Source organism: Bos indicus, chromosome 5 (genome assembly GCF_029378745.1).
Source record: "Bos indicus isolate NIAB-ARS_2022 breed Sahiwal x Tharparkar chromosome 5, NIAB-ARS_B.indTharparkar_mat_pri_1.0, whole genome shotgun sequence".
Lineage (NCBI taxonomy): Eukaryota > Metazoa > Chordata > Mammalia > Artiodactyla > Bovidae > Bos > Bos indicus.
In genome coordinates this window covers 116,949,529-116,968,665 of record NC_091764.1, presented here as the reverse complement: position 1 = coordinate 116,968,665, position 19,137 = coordinate 116,949,529, and the positions used below count along the sequence as shown (strand labels likewise).

Here is a 19,137-nt window from a genome sequence, read left to right as displayed (position 1 = left end):
AGAAGGCCAGCCTCGCCCGTCAGGTCTCCTGGGTTGGCTGTCCCCATGCAGCACCACCTTGCTTGGGTACCTGCCTGAATCCTGAGCCGCCATGTGACACAGCGCGTCCTGATGGCAGGGAATGCAGCCTGCCCTTTTCTGCTGTTGCCCCCAGCACTTGGAACACTGCCTGGCCCGTAGCAGGGGCTCAGGAAAGGTGTGCTGAATAAACGAATGAGCTCAGGAATGAATGACTGAAGTACTCAGTAAACAGCTGCAGAGGCGAAGGTAGAACATGACCAACCAGAGAGATTCACGCTGCAGTAGGGCGTCTGGGCGGCAAAATTCCTGCCTCTCTCTCGGGTAGCAATCAAGGAAGGCTTCCTGAAGGAGGCGGTATTTGATCAGGCCTGGAAGGAATCTCAAACGGAGGGGTAGCCGAGCTGGAGCTCACGCGCTTGTCCTGCGGCCCCTGCTGGCGCACATCCTGGTGACTGGAGCGCGAGGCATCTGTGGTTTCCTGCCCCAGAGGGTCTGCGACTCAGCCAGGGAGGGCGACTTGCACCAAGCAGCCACGATGAACACGTGACTGGCGAGCACACAAGCAAAAGCACCGGACGCTGCGCCAGACAGACCTGAGCCGGCAGGCAGCGCTGGAGGGCTTCCCCAAGAAAGGGATTTTCACCGAGATCTCTGGGGTGGGGGCAGGGAAGGAGGAAGGGTGAGCCGCAGGGCAAGCGAGCTTCTCGGGCGCAGCCGAGGAGCTGGCCACGGAGGAAGCACGTGGGCCTCTGGGCGTCAAGGCCCTGCCCTCCAGTCGCCACCGGAGCTGACAGACAAGGACGAGTAAGTCCATGTCACAGCTAGAGACTTAATAGCAAGCCAGGAAACAACACAGCCCCAGCAACAAGGTCCTGCTGTGTAGCCCAGGGCCCTATGATAAACCGTAGTGGGAAAGAACAGGAAAATGAACATACACGTGTATATGTGTGTGTAACACTCTCATGTCCTGTTCAGCAGAAACGAACACAACACTCTAAGTAACTATACATGAACAACCACTGGGAAAGTCATAGCTTTGAGTGTATGGACCTTTGTTGGAAAAGAGATGTCTCTGCTTTTTAATATGCTCCTTAGGTTTGTCATAGCTAACCCTGAATGAATTCATTGGAAGGTCTGATGCTAAAGCTCCAATACTCTGGACGCCCGATGCAAAGAGCAGACTCACTGGAAAAGACCTTGAGACTGGGAAAGGCTGAGGGCAGGAGCAGAAGAGGGAGACAGAGGATGAGATGGTTGGATGGCATCATCGACCCAATGGACTTGGGTTTGAACAAACTCTGGGAGATGGTGAAGGACAGGGAAGCCTGGCATGCTGCAGTCCATGGGGTCACAGAGAGTCGGACGTGACTTTGGAGACTGAACAACAACAAATTCTTGAATAAAGTAAAATTTTTTGGAAAAGCCTTCTTGGGAATTCCCTGGTGGTCCAGTGGTTAGGTCTCCACTTTCACTGCAGGGGTCCAGGTTTGATCCCTGGACGGGGAACTACGATCTTGGATCCCACAAGCTTCATGGAGTGGCCGAAAGTAATGATGATGAAAATAAAAGGCATTCTTCCTCTGCACCAGGCGACAGCCTCCCACTCAGAGCAGCAGTACCCCACCTGTAGACAAGGGGCGCGGGCGAACGGGCGATGTCCGTGGCCAAGAGCCGCTCAGCTCTCAGTACCGCTCCACCTCCATGGCCCCAGTGGGAGGCCACCTATTGGACTAGGAGGAAGACCAGGGTCAGGGAGGGGAAACATGGGGGCTCAGAACCGACATTCTGAGTCTGAGTCTCAGGGAGGCAGGCTGGGGAGCGTGGGGCCCCCGTCACAACAGCGATGGCAAAGTCCCGCTCCGCTGAACCTCTGCTGCCGTACTTCAGTCTAACTTCATGTCTACAAAGATGAGGCTTCCCAGGTGGCTGAGTGCTAAGGAACCCGCCTGCCAATGCAGGAGCTGTGGGTTCAATCCCTGGGTCGGGAAGATCCCCTGGCGGAGGGCATGGCAACCCGCTCCAGTATTCTTGGCTGGGAAATCCTATGGACAGAGGAGTCTGGCGGGCTACAAAGAGTGTGGCCTAGGGTCTGAAAAGTGCGGGACATGACTGAGCACACACACACACAATACAAAGAAGAAGGCGTCAGCTGGATGGACGTGTTAAGACCTTCGGTTGGAAGACCATCTTCTCATCTCTTAAAGTGATTCCTTTTCTAAATTTTATTTACTAGTTTTTGTAGTAAATACAGAGACCTCTCAGAGGTCTCGTTCTCAAAGAGACCGCACCAGATCTGACATCGCGAGTGGCCATGGATCTTTCTGAAATGTCTTCTAGAAAACAATTTCTCCTGCTATGAAAGCCCACATTTGAACTCATCCATTCCACACAGAGTTGCTGAGCCCTTCCTCGGTTTTGTGCCCTTTCACCAGTCCATGAACCAGTCATGGGTTTATCTGCTTTCCTGGCTATTTTTTTCCCTTCTAGAATTTTCTTTCTCTTAAGTCCTGGGCCTCTCTTAGTATTAAAGATTATCAGCCGTCCTTGAATGTGGTTAAATATTCACTTTCACTTAGACTTCTGACCTAGACACTGAAAGCTAACTTTGCTGCCTTCATCTAAGTAAAGAGAAAGCAGCAGGAAAAAAGTCAATAATTTTTGGTTTCCAGAGTGAAAGAAAATACCCTGTTTTTTTTTTTTATAATGATAACCTGCTAGGTACGCTTGTTTAAAAAATTTGTTTTACTGAAATATTGACTGACAGTGCTGTGTTCTGCTAGGTACTGACATCCACACACAATGCTGGCCTTGGAAAGACTTAGTCCCGCTCTTCCCGGAACCCTTCCTCTCGTCACCGGCCACTGTCACCCTCGGCCAGGATGGGGGCCTTCCTCTTTCCGTTGAACACACCAGCCCTGGAGGGGGACTTCCTGCCCCCGTGCTAGGGGGGAGGGTTACAATCTTTGGTTTCCAGGCTGCTGGGGTGGATGCTGGCAGTGCCCCCCCGCATCACTGGGGAGCCAGCATCTAGACCCGCCCTCCCCCTCCCCTCCCCAGGGATGCGGGCACCCTGCCCTTTCCTCCTTGCCCAGGTCCAGAACCTTCCGTCTCTGGCTCAGACATCAGTATTTCCACCCCCACAACCTTCTGTCATCGCTTGTCCAACACATTCTTTTAACCCTGTTTGTGCTGGTGTTTTTTTTTTTTCTCTCAAGCAACATCTGCATGTGAATACTCTGATGCCTTTCTCTGCATACCTCTTCTTTTTCGAAGGCTTCGTGGTCGAGTGTCGCCCACAAGCTCATGCCACGGCTTTTTGCACAACTGAACTTTGTGAGTTTTTTTTCAACCGTTCCTCTCTGTCGGGACCCCTGCCTGAAGGTGGCGGATGAGCTTTACTTTCATGGCTTGAGAAGCACCGCACTGGAATGCATTTTCTCCTGGAAACGGCTCTCGAGAAGTGATAAATCGAAGGAAAGCAGAGAAAGAAAGAGGCTCTTTCCTGAACCTGCGTGTGCTCTGGACCGATTGCTGTGAACACTCAGGGGGACCCTGCAGAGATGGGGCTGGAGTCCCTTTGCCTACAGGTGGGGATAGTCTGCAACAGGTTTCAAGGAGGGGAATAAAAGGTGATCATAATATTCAAGCAAGATATACCCTCCACAAGTCCTAAAGTCCAAGGATATTGTTAACGCATCCAATACTGCTTTTTTGTTTGGACTATAAATAACTTCAGTACAGCAAGAGATGCTTCTATTTAAACCAAATTTCAAATTGCTCGGAACCATTTTCCTTTTATACGTCACTCCTGTTAATCCCATCCCCAATACACAAATAGAAAATCAGAAATAAAGTGAGTGGATAGAGAATAAAATAAGACCATAACCCACTTACCAAACTGTCCCATAAAATCAGCCAAAATGAGATTACCAATTAGAATTTATCAAATTGATTCACAATCCTTGACAGAAGGGACATACGTTCTTCATGCTGGCAGCCTAATAGATGTCAACTTGTCCAAGGAGGAACACTGCCTGAAAATGCTTCTGAAAATTTTTTTGGTTAAAAAAAATCCCATTAACATACAGGTAATAGAAGAAAACTTGACTTCAGATCATCAAGATCTGATTGTCACTTGAGTCCTCTGTTTTACTAGCCACACTGCTTCACCGTAACTATGCACTTAAATATACGTCAGGCTAACAATTTCTTAGAACACTTCCGAAAGGGACATGGCCACGTGTCAACCTCTAGATGACTCGGTCTGTTTTACTAGAACTTGGCAACTTGTCACCTCAGTGTGGTTATCACATAACCACAGATGTATGCAGTTGCAAATGGCCTCAGGGAACTTGGTGCCCCACTTGCTCTTAAAAATTGGGGGGGGGTAAGGAACTATGGTATACTGTTTACTTAACTGTATTATCATCTCCAACCTTTCCTGTGAAGCTTCGTAACCTTTGAGACAATTCATTCTGCCTTTGCTTTCCAAACTCTTCCTGTTTCAAAGGGATCCTTTTTCAAAGTTTACTTGTGGTCTCTGAATTAAAAGTGTAAAAGAAAGTAGATCAGAAGAGAACTCACCACTCCTTTTTATTTGCAAATCCCTTTGTGTATGTGTGTGTGCGTGCACGTGTGTGTATGTGTGTGTGTGTGTGTGTGTGTGTGTGCTCAGTTATGTCCAACTCCTTGTGGCCCCATAGACTACACACTCCCAGCCTCCACTGCCCATGGAATTTTCCAGTCAAGAATACTGGAGTGGGTTGCCATTGCCTCCTCCAGGGGATCTTCTCCATCTAGGGACCAAACCCCCATCTCTTGCGTCTCCCGCATTGGCAGGTAGATTCTTTTTTTTTTTTTTTGGCAGGTAGATTCTTAACCACTGTGCCACCTGGGAAGTGCCACAAATCTCTTTAAATAAAGCAAAGTAAAAGCAGTCAGATGGGAACTATATCCAATCTCCTGTGATAAACCATGATGGAAAAGAATATGAAAAAGAACATATATATATATGTATAACTGAGTCGCTCTGCTGTACGGCAGAAATCAACACAACACTGTAAACCAACTCTACTGCAATAAAAATTTTTAAAAAATTAAAAGCCAAGCGATGAGTGTGGCATCTGAACCAGAAGACAAATCTCTGCAATGCTTTCTCTAATTTCTCCTGTGTGTATCTTACCTTCACAGTTGGAGAGCCAACAGGACCCTTGCCCTGTTAAATAATAGCACATGTCCCAACTGACAAAGATTTAGAACACAACTCTTTCCTTCTGAGTCAATTTTTTGGAATCAGAACGCATGATCTTGCAGAAAGAAAGAGCATTTTATTTAATTAGCTGCTCAGGCCACCTCATAGAAACTCTATTTCATGCTTAATATACCCCAAATCTGGGCTTCCCAGGTGGCGCTAGTGGTAAAGAACCCTTCTGCTAATGCAGGAGATGTAAGAGAAGGGATTCAATCCCTGGGTTGGGAAGATCCCCTGGAGGAGGAAACGGCAATCCACTCCAGTATTCTTGCCTTGAGAATCCCAAGGACAGATGAGCCTGGAGAGCTGCAGCCCATAGAGTCACAAAGAGTCAGACACGACTGAAGCAACTTAGCACCCATACCTCAGATCTAGTGATAATTATAAACAGAGTAATTTGAACGGCAGCTGCCACCTTTATAATACCTATGCCGTGGGAGCCACGTGTGGGAGTCCAGCAGGCGTGCAGGAGCACGCCCGTCTAGTGCAGATGGAAGGAGGGGTTCTGGCCATCTGGGTGTGAGGGAAGTTGCAAAATGCCAAGGGGAAATCCTCCAGCAGGGGCAGGTAGGCCCTAAGTGCCTTCTAAGTGCCCCCCACTAGTTCCCACCCACATCTGAGCACTGTAAAAGAAATCGACAAATACTCGCTGAATTCAATTCTGTTCACGTTTTAGTGGCTCAGGGCACAGGCACAGGCCTCCGTCAGCATCCTCAAGGATGGTCCCAGGCCCCTTGGGGGCACCAAAACCTGCCCACCAAGCTCAGGTCCCTTAAATGGTGTAGCATCTGCATACAACCTACACACATCCTTCATAGGCTTTCAGTCACCTGGAGATTACTTCCAATACCTAATACTACATGCATGCGATGTAAATAGTTGCGGATACAATGTATAGCTATTGGCAGGTGGCAAATTCAAGTCTCGGTTTTTGGAACTTTCTGGAATTTTACACCCTCGAATATTTTCGCTCCATGGTTGGTTGAATCTGGGGACACAGAATCTGGATGTCGAGGTCCTACTCAGGATACAGGGCGAGCTGGGCAGAACTGACGGGCACACTGCCCGTCTCATCGAGTCAGACTCAGTGGAAGAAGACTTCCTTCAGCCTGCGTTTCCAGAGACGCTCCGAGGATGAGCAACAACTGTTGTCAGGGTCTGGGGATACCAGAGGAAGGACAGATGCAACATACATCACCATCAAAACCTGAGCGCGTGGACTTCCCTGGTGGCCCAGTGGTTAAGACTCCGTGCTCTCAATGCAGGGGGCCCAGGTCTGACCCCTGGTTGGGCAACTGCTAAGCCCACGTGCCGTAACTCCTGACACACCTAAGAGTGTGCTTCGCAAGAGAAGCCACCGGAAGGAGAAGCCCCCGCGCTCTGCAGCTAGAGAAAAGCCTTCACAGCAACTAAGACCCAGCTCAGCCAGGGATGAATACATAAACAGACATTTTTAAAAAGAATAAGAAAAGCAAAGAAAAAATTGCTTTAATAAAAGTGTATATGCAGGGTGGGCGATGTGCTTCTTTCCAAAAGCCTTTGAAAAATCATCCAGTGGTCAGAGCCAAAATAACAGGTACCAGATCCGGGCAGGTGGCACCGGCGTGCTCCTTTAGACCCCGACTGGGCGAGACTGGCTTCTTACCTGCCACAAAGAATCTTCACCCGCACTTCTTTGCCACCACTTATGAGCCTCCCAACCCTTCAAAGAGGTGGAGCAGAGCGAAAAGCCATTTTGTGATGAAAAGTCAGCATCTAGAGAGGGGGACAGAGGTCCCCTGGCCCAGCGGGCGGCCCTGAAGGGACAAAAATCAAACCTCGCGATGACCTAAACACCTCCTCCACTCTGTCAGACTGCTTCTCCGATGCGACCGCAAAACAAACGCAGCTCAGCTACCAAAGTAACTATATACTAGGCCGGGCTTAGTAAGGAGCAAACGCTCCATCTTTTGAGGTGCATAAACCCCTCCCCGATACTGCTACGAGAAGATGCTAGTTAAATGTTCTAGAAGCAAAGAATGAACACAGCTCCACACAGCAAGCCAACCAGACTGGGTGAGGTCTGTTCCCCACCGGACAGGTCACTGCAGGTAAGTGACAGAAACACTGGGAAGAAGAAACAAGTTCTGTCAAATCTGGCCCACGGGGACATCAAGGGCTTTCCCTGTTTGGTTCTTAACCCTAAAACTATCTTCACACCAAGTCGGAAATTACAATTCTTTGCCTAATTTTCCCCAACCACATGGCCTTAGAAGTGAGCTAGCCTGTTCTATGTAACTCCTCAGGCAGAAGCAGCAGACACAGCACACGTCTATCCTGCAAACAGAAACTGTGGCATTACTTGAGGCGTCTGTGAAGCCCCTACCAAGCCACCAAAACCAGAATAAAAACAGAGGCCCTCAAATTCCCAAAAAGCCACATCCTCTAACTGCAGTGCAACAGAATTAGTGCAAACATTCACCCCCAACGCCGGTCACTTGGAAGTTAAGACACTCTGCCGCTAAGGACATATTCATTCACACACAGACTGAAAGAGGAAATAGAGAAATGTGGCATGTTTAAAATATGTTTACAGTAAGCAAAGAAATGTTTTAATAGAAGTTTTTAAAGATGATTACTTAATCCTTATAAAAACAGATGCTCACAGACAACACATCAAAAAAAAAAAAAAGCACTGGTTAACAGTCATTTATCACATATCATAACATATGATTTATTATATCATATATAATCATAAACACAAGGTGTATGGCAAAAATAGATTCCCTTTCTGCACCTCGATTTCATCTCCTTTCAGCTCCTTTTTTATATTCTGGTATAAAAATCAGCTTCATGAGCAGATTCACAGTTGCCTTCCCCAATACTAAACACAATATCCCAGGGCAGCTAAAAACTCAGGAAATATTTATAGAATATATGAATTTTAAAATGTACATCTATTAAAGAATCAGCTTAATAATTATTCTATCTAAGCATGATGAAATATATGATATAGACACAAACACATTTATTCACATGAAAAGATTTTCCATAACCCAATGCTTAATAAAGCAGCTTATAAAATAGTTTCTATAGAAGAAACACATTTTTTTTTTCTCCTCTCTCTCATGCTCTCTCCCACATACACAGACTATGTTTAAAAATCTGGGTACAAGTTGGACAAACGTGAACTAGTAACAACAGTTGCTTTATGATTATGAAATAATCACACGTCCAAGATGGGAGAAGAGGGAAAACGTTGCTTTCTGTGGTCAATTAATTTGCTGTTGCTTCCAAGTTGTGTAGAAGTTTGTCAAGCTCCCTGCCTGGTCCCTCAGTGACCAGTGAACCACTCAGCCTGAACCATCTCCTCCAGGGTATCACTGTCCTGGCTGATGGCACTTCTAGACCTGGCCTACCAGCTTGGCAAGCATCTGCTTGATATTAAAATTGGAATTAAAACAGCTAAGTCGTGGCACGGCTCCTGACTTGTCGGCGTCTGTAACTTAAGTGTCTGTTAAGTGAAAACATTTCTCACAGTCATATTATCTAGTTTTAAATTATGTGGAACCAGCCTGCCATAAAGAAAGGAAGTTCCTGAAGAACACTGACACGATCAAGTTTTCAGGACTTAAAAGAAGTTACCCACGTTTATCTTACTTTCAAAGAAATGAAAATAGACCTAACTGCGGCATCGGCAAGGTAGTACTTAACCCTCAAATTGCTAGTCTGTAGGGCAATGGAAGTAAAGACTTCAATATTTCAGTCTGGAAAAAAATGAGTAAATCAAACCTCCTATTTACCTGTGATGACAACGTCTTGGTTCTGGGCTGCTCCGGCCACAGACTGTTACTTTCCAGAGGAGGCAGGGCCCTCCTCCTCCGGCCTTGGCGGCAAGAAGGTAAAGGAGGAAACGATCTGTGCTCTGGTTCTGCCAAACTCTCCACCACCTTGAAAGAGGAAAGTCACCGTGACCCTGCGTCTTCAACCGCTACGGTGTGGCAGGGTCGTCCCAGGAAAGCCCAGCCCCGCCTCCCTGCCCCACGCACCCCTTCCCAAGCAGCCTGGGGGAGGAGGGGACTCCCGAGTTTGGGGAGGGGCCGCAGGGACTAGGGGTGGGCAGGCGGCCGCGAACGGCCCAGGGCGCTCCGCGAAGTCCAAGGCAGTATATAAGCCCGGACTTTTCTTAGAAAGAATCTTGACGTTTGCGGCGCAGCCACCAGCCTTTAAACTTCAAAAGGCAGGAGAGCACGGGTGTGCCGTTGTTCCCGGTTAGACTGCGGAGCGCGTAGGGGCAGAAGCAGCCCTCCGGACTTCCGCCAGGACCGCAGCGCGCAGCCGGGGACCCGGGGAGACCCGGGCGCGGGCGCCCAGCGTCAGACCCGCGGGCCCCGGGCTGGGAGGGCCGTCCCGCGGCGGAGGCTGCCCTGGGCTCGGCCTGTCCGGGTCTCCCGAGGGCGCTTAGGCGCAAAGTGGGCGCAGTTCCGTAAAGCTGAACTAACCCGCGCTTGTCTCTCTCATCCGAGCGTCTAAGCCCGGCGCACGAGGGTCAGTCTGCCGGACCTCGGGCCACCTGGCCTAGGGGATCCTCGGAGGTCTCGGGAACGTCCCCAGTCGGGGACAACCAAACTCGACCATGCAGAAGGAAGGGCGAGCCTGATGCCCCCGCCTGGTGGGCCTTCTCTCCGGAGTGGGGGCAACTTGAGCACCTAGCGTCTCTGAGGTACCAGACCTCGACCCCTGCCCAGGCCCCAGTCCCAACCGACAGCTGCGGACGCCGGGGCTCCAGGCAGGCCCCGGGCGCTCGGAGGGAGGCCGACCAAGGGGAGGGCCCCTGGGCCCCGGGATCCCCAGTACTAGCCAGCAGCGAGCGCCCTCACCCCGCGCCCCGGGGCCCCGCGCATGCGCCACCCGGCCCCTCCCCGTCCGCCGCCGCTCTCGGGAGGGAGCCCGGCCCCCGGACCCCCGCGCGCGCCCGCCCGCCCGCCGCCTGGCACCTGGGGCCGCGCGGTCCGCCGCCTGCCGGTCCGCCGGGCGAGCACGCCGAGGGAGGCGGCGCCGGGCAGGGCGCTAGCGGCCGCCTCCGCCCCTGCCGCCCGCTGCCCCCGCCATGGGGCCGTCGCGTCCCCTGCCCCTGCCCGGCGCCGCCTCCAGGCTCCCGTGCCAGCCGCGCCCCCGCGGCACGCGCCGCCCCTCTGCCCGCCGCCCCAGGCCGGGCCGCTCGCGCAGGGGGCCCCTCCAGGAAGCCCCGCCCCCGGCCCCACCCCGCGCGGGGACACAGCCCCCGGACGGCGGGGCCCGATTGGCTGCCCGCGGGGGCGGGGGTGGGACCGCTCTCGGCGCGGGGGCGCCCACCTCCTGTCCCACTGCAGCGGCGCCAGCGGGGAAACTGAGGCCGGGGCGGGGGTGCGCGGAGGTTCAAGGTCACCCGGGTGGGCGCAGCGCCCGTGAGAGTACTCCGCGCGTGACTGGACCTGGGCGCGCGTCCGGCCCCGCTCACTGGGGGAGGGCCGAAGTCTAGGAGGGGCGGGCGCGAGACTGCCGGCCGGGTGGGGGTTCCCGCCCGCGGCCCGGCCACGCTGGCGAGGCCCCGCCTCCCCTCCGGGAGCCCAGCTCTGCCCGGGCCGCGCGAGGAGCTTGGTCTAGACCCGGGACCAAGGCGCGTGGTGCCCTCGAGTCTAGGGAGAGCGCAGGGCCAAGGACAGGCGGGGAAAGACCTTGTCCCGGGGACCCCTGATTGCAGAGGCAGGGGAACGGGAACGCTGGTTGGGAGGGCGCGTCAACAGGTGGCGGAGTTGCCGGGGGCGGCGGACGGGGGACGGAGACGAGCGAAGGGCACCGGGCCCAGACGCCCGGAGGCGCTGTCGACTCTGACCAGCCGCCCCCCACCGCCCCCCGGCCCCGGCCCCCGGCTGTCCAATGAGCCTGCCCTCCCCCAGTGAATGGGGGGAGAGGGGCTGACTCTGTGCCCAGCCGAGGAGCTGGGCTTCTGCCAGCGCAGGAGGGGAGGTCGCGGCCCGGGAGCCAATGGTGAGCAGCAAGAGCGCGAGCTGCAAAGCGGCTTTGTTTGCGCGGTGACGCCCGAGCTCCCCGCGCCGAAGGCACAAAGCCCCAGGTGCCAGCGCATCGGGACGCTCCTCCTTTGGGAACGAAATGTGTGCTATGTGGGCCCTGCTCCTTGCCCTCCCGCGACTCGGTCCACTGTTCTATTTGTGGCGGCGAGCGCCCAGAAGGACCTACTGGGGCGGGAAACAGCTCCAAGCAAATTCCCGCATGACACACAGACGCTGGAGACCCGGGGAACGCGGCCCCTTATACGGATGTCTTAGGCTCACCCTTGTTGATTGGCTGCATACCTGTGGCGAACTTTGCCCCACCCAACAGACACCCTCAACACCTTGGCACTAACACACTGGACAAGCCCAGCTTTTATTGCACATGCTATATAGCGATGGGCAGTTTTTGTATTACGTTTCAGAGTTTACCAAGTGATCCGTGTACATTACATCCTGGATATCTCACAGGTTGAGCAGGCAACAGTATTGTTTATTTATGGAGCTAGAGGGCCCATAACTGGGTTTCTGTCCTCATGAGGGCATCCAAGCTCGGAGAGGTCACCTGACATACCACAGATCAAGAACCCAAGAGTTGGAATAGAAGGGCAGCGACTTCTCTCCCCAGACACACCCGTGATTGTCTGCTGTAAACCCAGTTAAACCAGGCAGTTAGAGAGACCTGGTAAAAACTGTTTTGAATAAGGGCGAAGGAAGCTGCCTAGGGGTCAACAGAGTCGTGTGTACACCCACAGACATACAGAAATGATGTTCTTGGGGCTTCCAAGATTTTAGGGAGAGAAAGCTTGCTTTCCATGCATGTAATGTAATCAAAGCTTTCACATTTGAACAAATGCTCTCAGCCAGTCCCTTGCCTCCCCTTCCCTAGGAAAAAGTAGAAGGATGCTCAGGACTTTCCTCGTGGGAGTAGTCATGCGAGGTTTCCATACACGCAGCCCCCAGGGGACCGTAGGTTCCTGTTTACCTTGAGCAGACTTCTGTTAGCCATGAAAACCCGTCACAGCCAGAATAGGAGGTCCTGTCACAAAGGACGTCCCTCTCCCAGCCCCCAGCTCCTGGAAGTCTCTCCCTCCGCCCCCACCCCCGACTTCTGTGTGATGACAAAGCTTGAGCAACACAACAACACAGACAGCCTCCTACACTGGGACAGAGCAGCACCTTGTAGCTTGAGGGACACGTCAGTGCTCCTAAACACGCCTCCAAGCATTGCCTCCGCTCCTCTCTGCAGCCTTGGTGAATACCAGGGGCAGTGTGGGTTGTGTGTGTCTTCGTTCATAGCTTCCATTTCTTTGGTGCTGATGCTCTTTCAGATCCTGTTTCACATTTTCTAATCTTGGAGACATTTGGAGAAATAATTATTCTTGTGCCCACATTACAACAGGGGGACTGCGGCACACACACACCCCCCGCCAGGTCATACTGACCAGTTGCAGAGCCCAAGATAGGAAGCCTGTCTGTGGTGCCCACACCTGGATGGACCTAATCCTACAGGGGCAGACAATGGTTTCCCATGGCCTCAGGGGAGAAGTCAGGAAGCTGGGGACGTTCAGAGGACAGGAAGGGAGTTGCTGGCCAAGGCTCCCATCACCAGATACCAGGTGGCAGGTTCGACCCTGGATGTGTAAGCAGGTGAGGTCACCACCTGTGTTCAGAAACTGGCCCTGACCCCTGCAGGGCTGAGGCATCTGCTGTGGGTTGTGTCCAGGCCCCAGACAGAAGTCTATCTCTTTGCCGTGCAGTTGAGCTAAGCCCTTTTCCGGGAACTGTCCAAGCCTCTGCGGGTCACTTGCTTGCCCTTTGATGATGTGCAAAGCCTCCCAGTGAGACGGAGTTTGTGCTTCTGGGGTGTCATCAACCAGGACGGTGGCCTCTGATCTCCTGGACGCGTGACCTCTGGTGAGATAGTGGAAGTCAGCAGGGGCAAGGGACACGGGCTGAGAAACTGCAAGTTCACTGTTGGCTGGTTCGGAGCTGCCCTGTGGTCCAGACTGGACCTCAGCGGGGACCAACCCTGAGCGTGCACATGGCTGCTCTCCTAGTAGTGATGGCGAAACCTCAGGGGTCCAGGTGACCAAGTCTTGTCAACCCGAAGGCTGGAACTCACAAAGGTCCCGAAGAACAGCTGGGTTCATCTCATTCTGCAGAAGTGGAGACAAAGGGAGTGACAGCCCTTGGCCGAGGTCTTCGAGAATGAGCGAGAACCTGGCTCTCCGAGTCCAAACCCACTCTACCATGGGTGCAGAAGAGGGCCTCGAGTAACCCCAGGGTGCAGCTGCCTGGTCCCCAAGCCCGTGCTCTCCTGGCCCAACGCCCCGGCTGTCTCTGGCGGGCCCAGGAGCCAACTGTGAAGGACCAGTCTGGGCCCAGAGCATCAGTGAGGCCACAGCACACCACAAGCTTGTGGCTGGAGAAAGAGGCCATGTTCAAGGGGAGAGTGGACAGGGCACGGAACAGGCGGAGGTAGGCAGTGACCTGTGACCTGGTGGGGAGGGGGAGGTCGGCTTGACTCCATCACATCAGTAACAAATTGCAAATGATACATGTTAACCAGTTGTTATCATGGAAGTGGCGGTGGGGTGGGTGGGGTGGGTGGGGTGGGGTGGGGTGGGTGGTGGGTACAGCCCTGCACCCGCTTGAGGTCGGCAGGGTCTGGAACCTTCTGCAGGTCCAAAAACAGCTTCCATCAAGATACCAGTCCCTTTGATTACTCACCTGTCCCCAGCCAAAGTCCCCAGACTGGCTTTCCTATAGTCTCTGTCTCCAATCTCTGTCTCTGTTGTTCTTGAGAACCCCAAGGCAGCCTTCCCACAGCCATGCTCCTCCAGCCCCCACCATCCCTCCCTAGAGTCAGATTCCCTCATCATCACGGACTACTCCGTCCCAGGTGGCTTAAGCTCCTTGGGACGGGCTGGGTCACAGATATCATTTGCTGGGTTCCGAGCTTGGGCTTGGAGCTTCAAAGTGATCCAGAAGGAGAGAATCTCACACTAAAGTATGATGGATAGATGCTGTATGATGTATAAAGCAGCATCTATATAAAGCACAGTACATCATGTACATCATCATACATATAAAGCACAGTAAAAAAATATATAAAATGTATACAGAAAGCTGAGTGCCAAAGAATTGATACTTCTGAACTGTGGTGTTGGAGAAGACCCTTGAGAGTCCCTTGGACTGCAAGGAGATCCAACCAGTCCATTCTAAAGGAGATCAGTCCTGAATATTCATTGGAAGGACTGATGCTGAAGCTGAAACTCCAATACTTTGGCCATCTGATGTGAAGAACTAACTCACTGGAAAAGACCCTGATGCCGGGAAAGACTGAAGGCAGGAGAAGGGGACGACAGAGGATGAGATGTTGGGTGGCATCACCAACTCAATGGACATGAGTTTGAGTAAACTCCGGGAGTTGGTGATGGACAGGGAGGCCTGGCGTGCTGCAGTCCGTGGGGTTGCAAAGAGTCGGACACGACTGAGAGACTGAACTGAACTGATAGATGCTATGCCATGAGTGCATGCTCAGTCGTGTCCAACTCTTTGCAACACTAAAGACTGTAGCCCTCCAGGCTCCTCTGTCCATGGGATTTCCCAGGCAAGAATACTGGAGTGGGATACCATTTCCTTCTCCAGGGAATCTTCCTGACCCAGGGATCAAACTCGCAGCTCCTGCATTGGCGGGCAGATTCTCTCCCACTCAGCCACCTGGGAGGCCTGATGTATGGATAAATTTGGTCAGTAAAGGACATTCTGCCTGCTGGGGTTCTCAGTTATCTGACCCGGGGAGGGGGGTCCTGAGTGTGAAGTGCACTGTTGTAGGTGGGCAAAGTCTGGGGGGAGGGCGTGCAGAGATAAGACAGGTGTGTTGACCCACAAATGCAAAATAGATTCACATGTATGTGGGGATCACCGCCTCTCTCTAGGGCACCCCCAATTCCCTCATGAAATTAATAGACAGAACCTGGGATTTGGAGTCAAACAGATCTGGATTCAAAACCTTGCTCTGCCTTTTTCTCATACCATAATCCTAGACAAATGGCTTGAACTCCTATCTGAACTTTTTCCTCGAGAAAATGAGGTGGCAATGCCAAGCTCCAGGTGTCCTGGGGTGAGAATTAGGAAGGAGGGTAGAGGAAGTGCAGGGACAGGGCCTGATAGGTGGGTCACTTTTGGGACCTGGTGACCACCTGCCTGAGGGCTCTGCCAAGGGCCACCTCCTCCAGGAAGCCTGCCTGGCACCCATCCCACCTGCAGAGCCGCCCTCTTCTCTGTGCCACCACCGCCCGCATGACTCTCGCCTAGGTCAGCGCTGTCTTGACCGTGCCTCTCCCCTTCCTGCCTCGCCACTCAGAACGGCCAACACGATCGAGTCCTTGGAACCTTCTGACACCAGGCGAAGTACCTGCTCCTTGCTCCCTCTCGTGATCCTCAATTCTATGCTGGTACCTGCCTTTAGGGCTTTCTGGTGCCTCAGCCATAAAGAATCCTCCTGCCATGCAAGAGATGCAAGAGACTCTAGTTCGATCCCTGGGTTGGGAAGATCCCCTGGAGGAGGAAATGGCAACCCACTCCAGTATTCTTGCCTGAAAAGTCCCATGGACAGAGGAGCCTGGTGGACTACAGCCCCTGGGGTCGCTGCGACTGAACACACACCACCTTTCACAGAAGAGTTCTGCCGGCCGGTCAAGGCAGCGTGACCTCCAGCTGAGCGGCCTGCAGGTTCCCAGCCTGGCTGCCAGCTGCCCTCACCCAGGTCTTCATCTCTGAGTGCACAGGGCCTGGAACCCACCCCACCAGCCCCCATAATGTGCCAGGGAGTGGCCAGCATGTCCAGGCCTCGGAGTTCACTAACATGATCGAGTGGCCCGTGGGCCCCAGTCCCCTAAGGGGACAGCCCGTGTTTAACAACATGTCCCCAGTCTGTGGCTAAATGGACAAAAGAGCCTTTGGCGAGTCTTCTGTAGAGCTAGTTGACCTAAAGAGGGGTCCTCTTTGTCCCTGGGTGTGTCCTTGACACTGCCCTGGTTTTTTGTCGAAAATGCCTTTTCTTACTAAAAAGGTGCTGATAATAACCGACCATAGCTGTGTTTTGACTTGGCGGCCCCACGGCCGTCCCCCAAACCGGGTACAACGTGGGTCTGTGAGCCCGAGGTCCGCCGGTGTGCTCTGTTCACCGATAAACGCACAGCATGCTGCGAAGGCCTCCTGGCCCCTGTCCTCTGGCCCAGCTCTCTCCTCCAGACTGCCTTCTGATGCTTATTTTCCCATCAACACTTCGGCTTGTGTTGAGACTTGCAGCCGGGAATATAAAATCCTACACAAGGGCCTGATTTTGATCTCTGACATGTGGGCGGCGCCCTCGGGAGCCTGCCGGCATCACACTCACTCGGGGCCCCAGCTCACCTGTCACCTGCTACCCTCGGGTGGGGGCTAGGCCTGGGGAAGAGCGCTCCCTCTGCCTGGGAGCCTGAGGTGTGCAGGGCCCGACTTTCATGGGAGGCAGGAGGGAAACTAAGATCTACACTCTGGAACACTCTAGAAGGAGCCAGGGGCCTGCCGCAGACAGCGTGGGACCGGCCTCCTGGCAGATGGGGCCCTTCGGTGGCTGGCAGGAGAGACACTGGGGGCTGTAGACCCATTGTTTCTTTTCTCTAAGTTGAAGTACGTTAGATTAAACCAACTTTCTGGGCAAGCGTTAGTGCTAAGTTTAGTTTCAAAATGGTCCCTCCCCGCAGGGAGATCTAGGGATCGCTAAGTACATGCCAAGGACTGAGATGGCCCCTTCCAAGAGTGATGCCAGCTTCACCACCCAGGGACCCCAGCCCTGACTTCGTCCAGGAAAGCAAGGCGGGCTGTACCCCCTTGTTCCTGACTCCCCACCTCCAGCTTACAACAGAGAAGAATCCCTCAGTTAGACGCCTCTGATCTTGACTTCTGTCCTTACATGTGCCTCCCCCCACCCCAAGGTCAAGGCCCGGCCTTTCCAGATTGGCAAAGGCCCTCAGGGCAAAACGGCTGCAGAGCCATCGCCCCGTTCCTGCTCCCCGTGTCCCCAGACTTAGCCTCTGGTGGTTCCCTGCTACCTCAGCCACACTTAGAGGCCTGTAACATAATTTTTAAATAACTCCTTTATCCAAAACATTTACTTGCTTCCGGAGAGAGTCAGTGGAAAGAATCTGGCCCACCATTACTAGACACAGAAGCTTAAACCCTGTTTCAGTCCTTGATATTTATTTGTCTTCTGGCTCAGCTGTTAAACAGCTTGAAGACTGCGCCTTGGGCTCACCTGGCACAGGGGAGGCGGTGACTATTCGGGGATCTTGAGCATGTCCCTGAAGGGTGCTGTTGGTCCAAAGGAAAGCTGGTAGGTAACTTCAGGTGCCCGGAGTTCCCTCCTGGCTCGGCTGCCTGGAGAGGGCGTTGGCGAGGTCACCCACCTACCTCTCTGAGCCTCGTACCTGGGAACCACAGGCCTGGGCGCGGTCGGGCTCACGTGCGCTCACTGTTTCCACTGTGCCTACCCCTCCCCTCCCGGGCTCTGTGACCTTGGGCAGCCCGACCAACCGCCCTGCGTCTGTTCCGGACCTGCGTCTGTTCCCAACCGTAAACTGAGAGGCCGGGCTGGCTGATCTCAGACGCCCCCTGCCAGCTTGAGACTCTGCGTCTTGCTTAGGGGGTGTGACTGTGACGTACCCCAGGAGCCAGCTGCCAGGGCCCACGAGGGAAGCGTTTTTTTCCTGCCTCGTTAGGGGAAAAGCAGACACGTGACTCTTCCAGCTGATCTCTTGCGTGAATTGAGATCAGCATCTCGTGCTCTGCTTTGGAAAGGCGTTGGGGACCAGCCTCCCTGGTCTGCGCCCTGGGGGAAATCGGCTGCTTCTTTGGGCTGGAACCTTCCAGGCTAAGGCTGGTCGGCTGAAAGTCCCGCAGCCCTGCTCCTGCAAATGCCCAGCAGGCAGACTGTGCCGAGTCCCGTCCCAAGGCCGCAGCAGGGAGGGGACATGCCCCAGGCTTCTGCTTCCTCTTCCGGGGACTGCTCCTCTGCTGCCTGCTGCTTCGGTCTAAAAATATGCTCTGCCTTCTTGTTAGGACCCAGTAGGAGTGATAGACGCTGCCAACGAGAGGAAGAAGTTAGGGGATGGGGCACACTTTGGGAAATTCCCAGGACGGCAGGAGCCCAGGCTGGGTGCCCCTGGCATCCTCCACTCACGTTAGGGAAACAGAAGGCCGCTGCCCAGAGGGACCCAGGGCTCCCTACCCCGTCGCTCCTGCCCCGATTAGGAAGGGAGCCCCGCTCGGCAGGACCAGAGGTCCACCTGGAAGTTTCTGGACCGGGGGGGTTCCTTCAGGGCAGGACCCTATGGGATCCTTGCTGAGTCTCCTGGGCCCAGGGCCAGGCCCCGAAAGGGAGGCTCAGGCAGCCATGGGGGTGACATGGGGCTGGCCCCCCAAGGGGGCTCTCCCTGTCTCCATCATCCATTTTGTTCAGGGAGCAAAGCCAAGCGGAGAGTCTGAGTGCTAATCCCAGCTCTGCTGGGTGAACTTGGCCAGTTGCCTCACCTCTCAGCTCCTCAGTTTCTTCATGGGGGTGGGATTTAAGGCTGCCCTTGGAGGGTCACTGTCAAGGTCAGCCTGATGAAGGGCATCCTGGCCCCTGACTCCGCCCCCAACTCTGCTGGCCCCGCCCTTTCCTCCTGGCCCTCAAGTCTCACTCCCCTTACCCTCCAGCGCCAGGCTCCGCCCTGCCTGCACAGCCGCTCCCCAGCCCATATTTCTGCCCTGCTGGCAGCCGGACAGGCCTGGGCACAGCCC

General features: G+C 53.8%; 1 protein-coding gene and 1 long non-coding RNA gene across 4 annotated transcripts in view; both read right to left on the bottom strand.

Moving 5' to 3' along the window:
• PPARA (peroxisome proliferator activated receptor alpha) overlaps positions 1 to 10,397 on the bottom strand; it is a 73,415-nt gene extending 63,018 nt beyond the window's left edge. For 2 of the 3 annotated variants that reach the window (XM_070790577.1, XM_019961972.2), the window contains exons 1-2: positions 10,249 to 10,397; positions 9,055 to 9,201 (exon numbers count right to left, since the gene is read on the bottom strand). The gene's annotated coding sequence lies outside the window, so the exon portion shown is untranslated. Of the gene's footprint in view, positions 1 to 9,054; positions 9,202 to 9,753; positions 10,130 to 10,248 lie in introns of those variants that run through there. The other variant, XM_019961970.2, reaches the window with a different exon arrangement.
• A 1,257-nt stretch (positions 10,398 to 11,654) lies between these two features.
• Positions 11,655 to 18,012, bottom strand: LOC109559909 (uncharacterized). Its single transcript, XR_002180858.2, has 2 exons — positions 17,612 to 18,012; positions 11,655 to 13,463 (listed from the first exon to the last, which is right to left on the bottom strand). It is a non-coding gene; the product is annotated as an uncharacterized lncRNA (long non-coding RNA).
• Between the last annotated feature and the right edge of the window lie 1,125 nt (positions 18,013 to 19,137).